The sequence below is a fragment of the Erpetoichthys calabaricus genome, chromosome 3 (genome assembly GCF_900747795.2).
Source record: "Erpetoichthys calabaricus chromosome 3, fErpCal1.3, whole genome shotgun sequence".
NCBI classification, from domain to species: domain Eukaryota; kingdom Metazoa; phylum Chordata; class Cladistia; order Polypteriformes; family Polypteridae; genus Erpetoichthys; species Erpetoichthys calabaricus.
This window is the reverse complement of record NC_041396.2, coordinates 234390097-234401810: the sequence shown is the minus strand read 5'-3', so window position 1 is coordinate 234401810 and position 11714 is coordinate 234390097.

Below are 11714 nucleotides of genomic sequence, written 5' to 3'. Positions count from 1 at the left end.
GGGAACAGCTGTATCTTAAATATCATGGCGCTGTGTGGGGTTTGTGAAGAATTTATTATAAAGCATTTCAGTGGTGGGGTACATCTGTGTGTTGTTTCTTTGGATTAAGAACTAAAGCAGTTAGAAGTAACACGTATACGCAGAAAAACCTAAATCTATGAAAGTATAAATTAGAAAATCTCTCTATATAAAAAATTCTCTGTCTGTCTGTTTATATGTCTGTCCACTTTTCATGAGAGAACTACTTAAAAGATTTAGATCAGGTTTTTTTCTATAATTTTCTTGAACATTCCTATTGATTTTTTTTTTTTAATTATTTATACTATTTGAAATTGGAAAAAATCTAATTCTCACTTAGAGGATCTGTTCAAAACTTTTTTTAAAATATGGCAAAACCTAATTAATAACATTTTAGAATAAGCATTTCAATTGGGGAAAAAGGACATTCTCATTCCTTTGTCATTTTTTAAAATTTGCACATGCTGCAGGCTCTCCTCTCGTTCTCTCAGGCAGGGGTTGAATTCTGGTTTGTTAAGATTGACTTGATTGTAAGGGTTATTGTTTCTTTCAAATAAAATCAATAAAATAATAATAAAAAAGACCTTCTTCAATAACGTTTCCTGTGTAAGTTATCATAAAGTACAATATTAGCGTTACCATGTTGGTTATTTAGAGTGAAAGCTTAGTTATCCATTATCCATTCATTCACAGTTCACCCTTGTCCAAGTGAGGGGCTGCTGGATGCATATGTACTTCCTACTATAAATATTTTTTGTGCTGCTTTGTGTACCTCTCTGATACTGAATGTTAATTGTAATTGTGGTCGTATTTTGGACCCAAAAATGCATGTGTATCTGATTGGGGCCTGGTAGGATACCCAGGTTATTTGATTCTCTTTCGCAGGCTAAGGGTTAAGAGATGTGGTGACCTTAGGGCCTGTAAGGTTCAGCCTGCAGTCTCAGATCTCTGGTCCTAGCACCTGGTGTTGAGACTTAAACAAGTTTAGTTATCTTTTGGAGACCATTGTCTCACAGATTTGTATTTAGCATTGGTAACCCTGTTTAGCATATCAGTGAAACCCCTAAGGTGACACCCCTATTTGAACCTTTTAGACCAGAAAATATAGGAATCCAGCCAAAATTAATATGAAAAGTATTTATTAAAGCACAAAAATAAAATACAAAGTTAAAAAGATTTAATTGCCAAATGTAAGTAATAGAAAAAAAGATATTCTATGCGTGATGCTACCAAAATTAGAAAAAACTACATAACATTAAGTAGTACTTATCCTGAATGCAGATTAGCATATGTGAATTGCTGTCTGTCTTGTAGACAACTAGGAAATAATAACTTATATTCTTTCACTATGAATGAAGCTTATTTAATTATTTCAGCAGCCGGTTCCACCATTTGGCGACACATCACTCAGCTAGTACTATGTCTGTGGTCTACTCCTCTGCTCTCCTGACCTCAGTACTGCTGCCGCTGCTTGTACTGCTCCAGAGCCGTTATTCCTGCCTCATAGTAGCAGGGTTTGAATGAGTTTTGCAAGTTCTCCTCTTGTATTTGCGGGTTGATTGTCATTTGAACAAAGAGCAATGCAATTGTTATGTGTTATTTTGATTGTTATTTTTCTTTGTTCTTTTTGGAAAAAGTATGCTGCTGACTTTTAATGAGCAAGCCTTATTGATGTACTGTAAACAAGTAGCAGCGCCGCTCGCCTCTGCGATTGGTCATTTGAACTTTGGCGCCTACAAACTGAACAGCCTATAGGTAAATAAGAACTAGTATGATGACAGCTTTTCAAATATTTGGATACTTTCGGGCACATCTGTGGATATCTGGGGCTTTTCTGAGACTTTTGTTGTGGTATTCAATCAGTTAAAAATATTCATAATTGAGGCATGTCCATTAAATAATTTGACTGCCTGTAAAAAACTGGACCCTCCCACCTACCTGTCTAATGTTCATTGCTAGTGCGAAAACTGCACCGAGGTTCAACTTACCTCCCTCCCATCACCCCCTGCATGTTTGTGGAGTTCTCTCAGTTTAAAGTCATTAATGTCAGTTTACTGAATAGAGTAAGAATAAAACTGTTCGTTTAAATTTCTCAGAAATAATTTTGCTGGTCAGTAAAATTTCTAGGTTCTAGAATTGTTGTCTCCAAAGGATGAATAAGTGCACCCCTAAGATCCAGCCAAATTAATTGTAATGGTTTTAATACTGATGTGCATTAAAATGTAATATTTTCAAATTTTAATCTTTGGTTTATCAAAAGTTAGTTTCACTTAACATTATCAGGGGCATGTTTTTTGCTGTAAATCTTAAACAATTAGATTTGTTCACATCAATTTAAAGTAAAAAATATTAACACAGCCTATAGGGGGAACACAAATAGATCTTTTGAGCACATTTCCTTTTTGGGGGCTCCATAAATTTTTCAGTTGTTTACTATAAAAATATTTTTCAGAACACCAAAAGTGTATAATTTATGTGTCTTACATATTGTTTTACTTGATGAAAGGATAAAAGTAAAAATATATATTACAATAAAATTAGTTAAGTCATATCAATGTAGCAGAATGTGTTGTTAGATTCCAACCATTTTACACATGCCATGTTTAGAGGGCCACATTTAAACATTTCCACAATAAACTATCTTCTAAGTCATTATATAAATACCAGGACGTGTGCGTTTATACCCAAGTGTCAGAATTATGCGATATTGTAAAAGATATTTCGTATGTCTTTCAGAATGTGCTGTGTTGGTTGACCACTCTTTATATAGGCCATGTTCAGAAGAACACTGTTAAAAAAATTCCAAAGTAAGATTTCTTGTAAGTCAGCATCTATATTACTAAACGAAGGTTATATATATATGCATGGACGCAGGATGACGGACGCAGGATGCATCGAAGCGCACGCGCACTGCGACTCAGTGCCCCAGAGTCAAACCCAGCGGCTTCCCAGACTCTGTAGGTAGCGCCCAAACAACACAGTACAACCTGTAAACTAAACTTCAGGTCACAATACAACCGCCGCCCAAACACGCACACCACCGCATATACAGTAAAACCTTCGTTTAGTAATGTTTACGAAGGCTGTATATATGCACGGATGCCAGACGCAACCCGCGCCCAACAGTCAAACCCAGCGGCTTCCCAAAGTCAGTAAGTGGAGCCCAAACAACACAACACAACCTGTAAACTAAACTTGACGTAAAGCGTGCACGCCAACAAGTAGCCATGGTGACATATTTAAACATAGACATAGAATAACTAGACACCTCATGACTAGCAGAATCATACGTAAACGTCGCCGCCATATTGTGAGTGGCACTGCTGTGGAGTGAAGTAATGAATAATGTGCTGCTTGGGATTGTACAAACCGCTGTACGCTCCAAACCAGATCCCGGGGGATTACATTTCATAGGTAAGGCTGAACAATTGTTTTGGTTATATTTGGCCGTTAGAAAATCCCGTTTTATAATCTTTACTTTAGCTAAACCAGGCTAAGCTAGCAAAGCTATGCATTTATGTGCTCAAGTGAGCCTCCAAACAACGTTTTGGCTAAACATATTTAGTTACCATGTAGATTGTTGTTAGCTGTTAACATTTCTCAAACTTGATGTTTTTTCTCAAGGAGCACATTGAGGAAACACAGTTTGAAATTGACAACTATCATTTTATGCTCATGTCTTTAGTTGTGTCTGTCTTCCACAAACTAAAGCTGCACCATATTGCCAGACTGAATACTCTCAAAGTACAAGATCTGAGTGAGCGAGAGGAGTATAAGTCTGGAGGAGATCAGTGAGGTTGTGGAGAACTTTAAATGTTAAGAGCGGTATTTAGTATTGAATTCTGTAGTTAACAGGGAGCCCGTGAAGTTGAGAGAGAATAGGTGTAATGTGTTCAGTGGATTTACAACAGCAGGATATTATTCTGGCAGTAGAATTTTGAAGAAGTTCTAAGCGATTGATACGTTTTTGTGGGATGCCAGATAGAATACCATTACAGTAATCTATACATGAGGTGACTCGGGCATTAAACAATACTTCAGTACTGTGTTGCATAAGAACAGGACAAAGTCTGGAAATGTTTCGAAGATAGAAGAAGGTAGTCTCTGAAATGTTACTTATATGGGAGGAATGGTTAATAATAATAATAATTATAATTATTATTATGTAATAATTGCCATTATTAGTGTATAAATGGATATAAATAATTGCATTTAAACGATTCGCCAAAATCTGTTGTATGTAAACAATACTGTTTTAAACGTTATTGTTTTTTCATCAGAAAACCCGGTTTCCACATCTACCTGTATTAGTTTAAATGGCACTTTTGCCACTCGCAATAAGGCTGACGTATCATATCTACTGGGAAACACAGTGAATGTGGCGTCTACCTATATATGTGTATGTATTTAAACTTGATGTAGTGGTGACTACTGACAGTGCCAGCAGTCAGCTACTCCACAGTGCCTGCGATCAGGGGTTCAATTATGATTCCTAACAGCAAACGACTTCTAGCTAAGAACACACCCATAGAAAAACAAAAACGAGACTGCATGGATAAAAACAATGAACGAAGGCGCCTACAACGCGCTTCTAAAACACCAGAACCAAACGAGTCATGACTCCAAAAAGAAACAGCTTTACTACAAATATATTTATTTCATTAAATGAAAACTTTCCCAGGACGCTCCCACCATCCATGATCTTACATCCCTACAAAGATTAGAGGGAACAGAAAGTAACTGCCATTCTTGGATTTGCGATTCTTTAGAGAATCGGGGGTTTACTGGTATATACTTAATAGCCACTACTGAGTTAACCTTGGTAATGCCAGGTTGGACCCCCTTTTCTTCATAGCAAAGACTCAGTAAGGTGCTGGAAATGTGATGGCATCACACAGATTAGTCTCCTGTTCTATCACATCCCAAAAGTGCTCTATTGGATTGCGATCTGGTGACTGCGGACGCCATTTGAGTACAGTGAACTCATTGTCATGTTCGAGAGACCAGTTTGAGATGATTTAAGTTTTGTGACATGGCACGTTATCCTATTGGAAGTAGCCATCAAAAGATGGGTACACTGCAGTCATAAAGGGGTGGACATGGTCAGCAACAATACTCAGGTAGGCCGTAGCATTTAAAAATGCTCAGTTGGTACTAAGGAGCCCAAAGTGTTCCAAGAAAATATTCCCCACACCATCACTCGACCACCACCAGCCTGAACCGTTGATACAAGGCAGGATGAGTTCATGGTTTCTTATTCTTGATGACAAATTCTGACCCTACCATACAAATGTCTCAGAAGAAATTGAGACTAATCAGACCAGGCAACATTTTTCCAATCTTCTATTGTTCAATTTTGGTGAGCCTGCGGAAATTGTAGCCTCAGTTGCCTGTTCTTAGCTGGCAGGAGTGGCACCTTGTGTGGTCTCCTGCTGCTGTAGCCCATCTGCTTCAAGGTTTGACCTTTTGTGCATTCAGAGATACTCTTCTGCATACCTTGCTTGTATGGAACGGTTATTTGAGTTACACATGCCTTTCTATCAGCTCAAACCAGTCTGACCATTCTCCTCTGACCTCTGGTATCAACAAGGCATTTTCACCCATAGAACTGCCTCTTCACTAGATATTTTCCCTTTTTCAGACCATTCTCTATAAACCCTAGAGATAGTTGTGCATGAAAATCCCAGTAGATCAGCAGTTTCTGAAATACTCAGACCAGCCCGTCTGGCACCAACAACCATGCCATGTTCAAGGTCATGTAATTCACCTTCCTTCCTCATCTTATGCTCGGTTTGAAATTCAGCATGTCGTCTTGGTAATGTCTACATGCCTGAATGCATTGAGTTGCTGCTATGTGACTGGCTGGTTAGATATTCACGTTAACAAGCAGTTGAATAGGTGTACCTAATTAAGTGGCCAGTGAGTGTATATAGTAGGACAAATGTTGCTTCAGAACCAAGTGTCAGAATTCTGAAACTCTGTAAAATACAAAGATAAGTCCATACCTATACAGCAGAATGAGTTACGACAGTTGACCACCTTTTCACAAGTGTTATGTTTAGTGGGCCACAGTTAAAAGAATTATAAAAGTAAAAGTTCTTGTAAGTTACCACATGTATCCTAGTACACTTAGCTTTTCATTCCAATGTGTCAGAATGCTGAGATATTACAAAACCAGTCAGATATGTTCACAGTAATACAGCAGAAAGTTAGTGCTGGATGACCACCTATTCAAAGACGCCATGTTTAGACAGCCATAGTTAGGACATTTTCTTCCATCTCAGCATATATATGCCAAGTCACATGTATTTTCATTCCCAAGTGTCAGACTTCTGAAATGTTGTAAAACAGAAAAGAAGAAATATGGCAATATAGCAGAATGAGTTAGATGACCACTTCTCTATGCATGACATGTTCGTCAGAAACTTTTTCAGACAAAAAGATCAGTCCATATCAGTTCAGCAGAATGTTGTGTTGGTTGATCATCTCTTCACACAGTGGCATGATTAATGAACAAAAAAAGCCTTATTGAATTAATATTTAATTTACTATTGTGTACTTCTATCAATAAAATATGTGGTCTGCATTTATAACATTTATAGCATTTATCTCCTTCCAAATGAATGGGGATACAAGGCACTTTACATATGATTAGACTTTGTTGCTAGAAGCGTACAATAGTATTTACAATTTAAAATCAATAAATCTGTGATGTGTTTTTTTAAGATTTTCTTACAAATGTTTTTGTATTTCATTAATATGTATGGACTAAATGTGTTCAAAATATGCATGTATGTTATTAATATACCTTTTGAAAAATACATGTATATCCTGTATTTATATATATTTATATATATATATATATAAGTGTACTGCTTTGTACTCCAATGTAGAGTATAAATAATAAATTTGTGAATTTCCTCTTGGGATTAATAAATTAATATCTATCTATCTATCTATCTATCTATCTATCTATCTATCTATCTATCTATCTATCTATCTATCTATCTATCTATCTATCTATCTATCTATCTATCTAAATATTCTAGGATATTTTCACAGTATAGGCTTTTTTAAATTGTACTTTTACTTAAAAGCTTTGCTCTGAGCCTACTTTTTTACTTTTAGTTGAGTAGTTCCCATGTCAAATATTTTTACTTTTACTAATTTTTTTTATAACACTTTGACTTAAGTAGATTTTTTGCATTATTTCCAAGCCTGTGAATATTTCATTGATAAAGTTGGCAACAGTTATTGAGAGCATAAGTGCCTGGTAAATTAATTGCCTTATTTAAATCATTTAAATGATTGATGGAAATTTGTCCTATAATTACGACTTGTAAAATAAACATATATCAAATGTATTATTATATGATATATTAGATAAGCAAAACTATTACATTTTTGATACTTAACACAAATGGAAACAAGTATGAATACTTTTAATGATTTACATGAACCTATTTTTATAATTTGAATTTTGAGTTACTGCTGTTGCAAGTATTCAACTAAATTGAATAATGTTTCATTTACATTGTTTATGCTTTTGGAGGTACTCAGTTCATTCATGTAGCATTTTTACATATTCCTGAAATAAATTAATCCAGCAAACCATTTTATCTGTGAATTAGATTGCTATTAATGCTTATATTTGATATGAAAATTTTCTTCCATTTGTGGATTGTAATGTTTACTGAATGTTTAGATTCCTTTACATTCAATTAGAATTAATTCCTGTCTTTGTTGGGGGATAAAGTACCAATCAAGTTACAGATGGACACTTCATAATGGCACAATTAAATCACAGTGCAGAGGGGTGCATGTGGGCTGTAATGTAATTTGCAGAAAGCATGCCATGGTGATTTATAATTCAAATTATTGTTATGCTGGTGTATTATGTTCATATGTATGACTGGCTTAACATATCTTTACATATCTACATATTTTAAATGCATATTTAGCATGCAGTTATACTTGCATTTTGTACCAGCAAAAGGTCAGCATTTAATAAGACTAACATCATAAGGAAAACTGCAAAACATGGAAGAGCTCAAAGTCAGAGATACAATTCTTTGTTGTGATGTAATATTCTGAGTGTTTAGGACACTGTATCATTGTATTAGACAATTTATTCCAGACAGTATCTGAACAGGATGCCAATAATCCTTTATTCTTCTAGTACCATTAACTCTGGATTTGATGATGTTGATGTGTATTCCTGTGTCTTAACACCTTTGTGCTATTTTAATGTTTTGTGCTTCTGTCCTCTATGAAAGACTTGGAAATTAGTGAAGAATGCAAGATGAAAGAAAAAATTGTTCTTCCTGCAAAGTACCTAAATGTAAATTAGTTCATCACCCAACACATTCCTGTCAGAATAATATCTACAGCATTATATTTTTTTATAAACTTGTGCATTTTGATAGGTTATAGCTAGGTCAGTTTTATATAGCTGGTTTGTCAGTATAATATTCTGACATACAGTATATTATTTTCAAATTTTATCTAACAGGCAAACTTCATACTTATAAATATAAAAGATTTTAATACAATAACCCAAAGCTACTAGCTTGGGTTTAGCAATATGTGTCTTTCAAAATTCAATAAAACTTTTTTAACTAAAAACCTGTAATTTCACGTGAGACCCTGTGCAAATCCTTTAACCTGGCCTATCCAGATGTAAAATGACTTAAATCCAAGCATTGCCCAAATATAAAACAATAATAACAATATATTATAATTTAGTTTTTGACAAAAAATTTCAGATTAATAATAAATATGTTTCAACATATCATTATTAAACAGCTAAGGTATGTACATATGCCACTATTTTAAAAACATTATAAACTCTTTGACACTGCTGATTCACACTATTTTAGGTTTTAAGTGTATAATGGCATAATAATACAGTGTGCAAAGATAAATACAGTCCACTTACTACACAACATTTTTGTTGCATAGACCTGTGAACATCACAGAAACAAGTAAACCAAGAAAAATGAAATGTGTAGCAGAAATAGTTGTTGGCTCAGTATTGTAAAGTGTGTGAGTTATATACTAACAGATTGTTTTTGTCATCCTAACTGCAAATGTATCGACATTTTAAAAAATCTGTACACAAAAAATTGGCTTCTTCAATTCTTTACAAAGAAATAAATATTTTATTTCAATGATAATACCAGAAGATAATCCCTTGTAACACACATTAAAGGTTATTTCCAACGTACATCATATATTTAGTCTTTATGGACATATAAAAATAATACATAAAAAAATAATCAGTGATGGATTTTATTATTTGTCAAAAGCTTGCAGTTCCCAAATAAACAATTCATTGTGAAGGACAAGAAGCCTGGACGATGTTAGGTAGTAGAAGGGCTAATGTTGGTGACCATGCTCAAACACTATTTAGTGCTTTAAAATGTTGATATTTTAGGTCACTTTTAAAATTTTTATTATAATATATATTTTTTCTAATCCTTTTTTATTTGTACCATTTCATATTTCATGCTTTTTAATTATTTGGCATGCTTTTTAATGTTTTTTTGAGAAAAGGTCTATTAAGGATGAGTCTCTCATAAATATTTTACATGTAACAATAATTTTAAGTCCCTTACGGAACCAGGGATAAAATAGTCCATATATGATTGGGTTAAAAGCAAAATTGAATAAATATAAATATTGTAATGCATTTCTAATTGATTCTGATATACCTGCATATCCTTCAATAAATTGAAATAGATATACAGGTGAAACACATGCAAGAAAAGTACACACTAAAAATGCTATTGTGATAGTAGCTTTATGTTGGCTTCTTTGAAATTCTTTATTCCGATTATGTCTCAAAAACTTACCTTCATTTTTTGTTACATGAATTGCTCTAGCATGCTTTGCTGCAACAACAAAAATTTTTGAGTATACAATTACAATGACAGCAAAGGGCAGTACATATGCCAGAACTAAATCCACAGTTTCAATTGTGTAAAAAACAGCAATCAAACAATCTCCTACACAGTGTCCATCTGAATTATATAAGGTTTCAAATGTGTAATGGTACAGTAATATAGTGTACAGAATTGAATATAACCAACTTACTGCAGAAAATAACAAAGCTGCTTGATTTGTCACCATTGTAGTATAGACCAGTGGATAGCAAACAGCACAGTAACGATCAATAGCAAGAAAAATTAGATGAGTAACTGAAGCAGTTGTCAGAGCAGTATGATAAAATATTCCAGCTATGCATACAATCTCATTTATGTACCAACATTCATCCACTGCTCTCACCATAAAAACTGGCATATCACAAAGTCCAATAAGAAAATCAGCAACTGCAAGTGACAGCGTCAGCACATTAGTTGGTGTGTGAAGTTGTTTGAAGTGAGAGATGGAAATGATCACAATCAAGTTCCCAAATGTCGCTAGAAGTATTCCACATATAAAGATTGTATGCAGAAGCACATCGCTACCAACAGAAGTGATTTTTTTGATGCAGGTTGTATTTTGTAAGGTGCAAAGATAATATTGAGCTTCTTTTAAACCCATTTGCAGGAAAAGTCAGCAATTACTATTTACTTATTTTTAAGAACATAAAGCACTGCTGCGGCTTGTTGCTCTGTGATAAGTTTTCATTTACAGCAGCAAACTAGATACTTAACAGAAGTTTACTTTAGGGGAATAGTAACACCTTTAATATGGACCTTACGGAGTTAATTAACTTTAAATGAAGAATTGTGTGAGGTGCATTGAGCTTCAAACCCATTAAAAAAAGTGAAAAAAAAAACAGAGTTTGTATTCACAATACAAATATTAAGAGACCGAGTCAAGTGCTTTCCAACCCTTGGTTTAGCCAGGCCAAATATGTGGTGTCAATAGTACATGCTCACTTCCCCACTGTCCCTTTGAAATGACTTGTGGAAGATTAGCAATAAAAAATTAGATACACTGTCATCCTCTGTGCTCCATTTATAACTCTTTTACTGGAGTCTCTGTCTCTGAGAACTATTAAACTACCACATTCCAGTGGTCACAACTCTGTTACATTCAGCCTGCTGAATCTCTCTCTGTTTATCATATGGACAGAACAGAGGAGTCCGGCAAATCAGAAAGTGGAGGTTATTTCTCAGCAACGGGTGTGACAGCTGGAATTAAACTGTTTCATCACACTACTGATCGTCCAACCTGATGCACTTGACAACTAAATAGAGACCATTTTGTCTTCGGTGGGAGTTTACATCAGTCATTATCACTGCAATGTATATTTCACACAAAGCTAACATTGACACTGCTCAAATGGAACTGTATGAGACGCGTGATGCTGCCCTCACTATGGCTTGTAATTTAAACAAGGGTAGTCTCAAAAGAGTAATGCTGAACTGAAGTTGTATCACCATTTCACATGTACTAACAGAGGGGGAAGTATATTGGAAATCTCTAGATTGGTATAAAGGTCAGTTGCTTCATCCATCGGACAGATCTGACTGTGTTGTCATCATTGTTATGCCCAGATATAAACAGAAGCTAAAGTAGGAGGCTCCAATTATGCTGACTGGGATATGTTCAGATGCAGCGGTAATGATGACATAATTGTGTTTACGAAAGCAGTGATAGGATATATTCAAAATCTCATGGATGAGATCATTCAGTGATCATCAGAACTTACGCAAATCAGAATCCATGGGTGAAAACATGTCTAA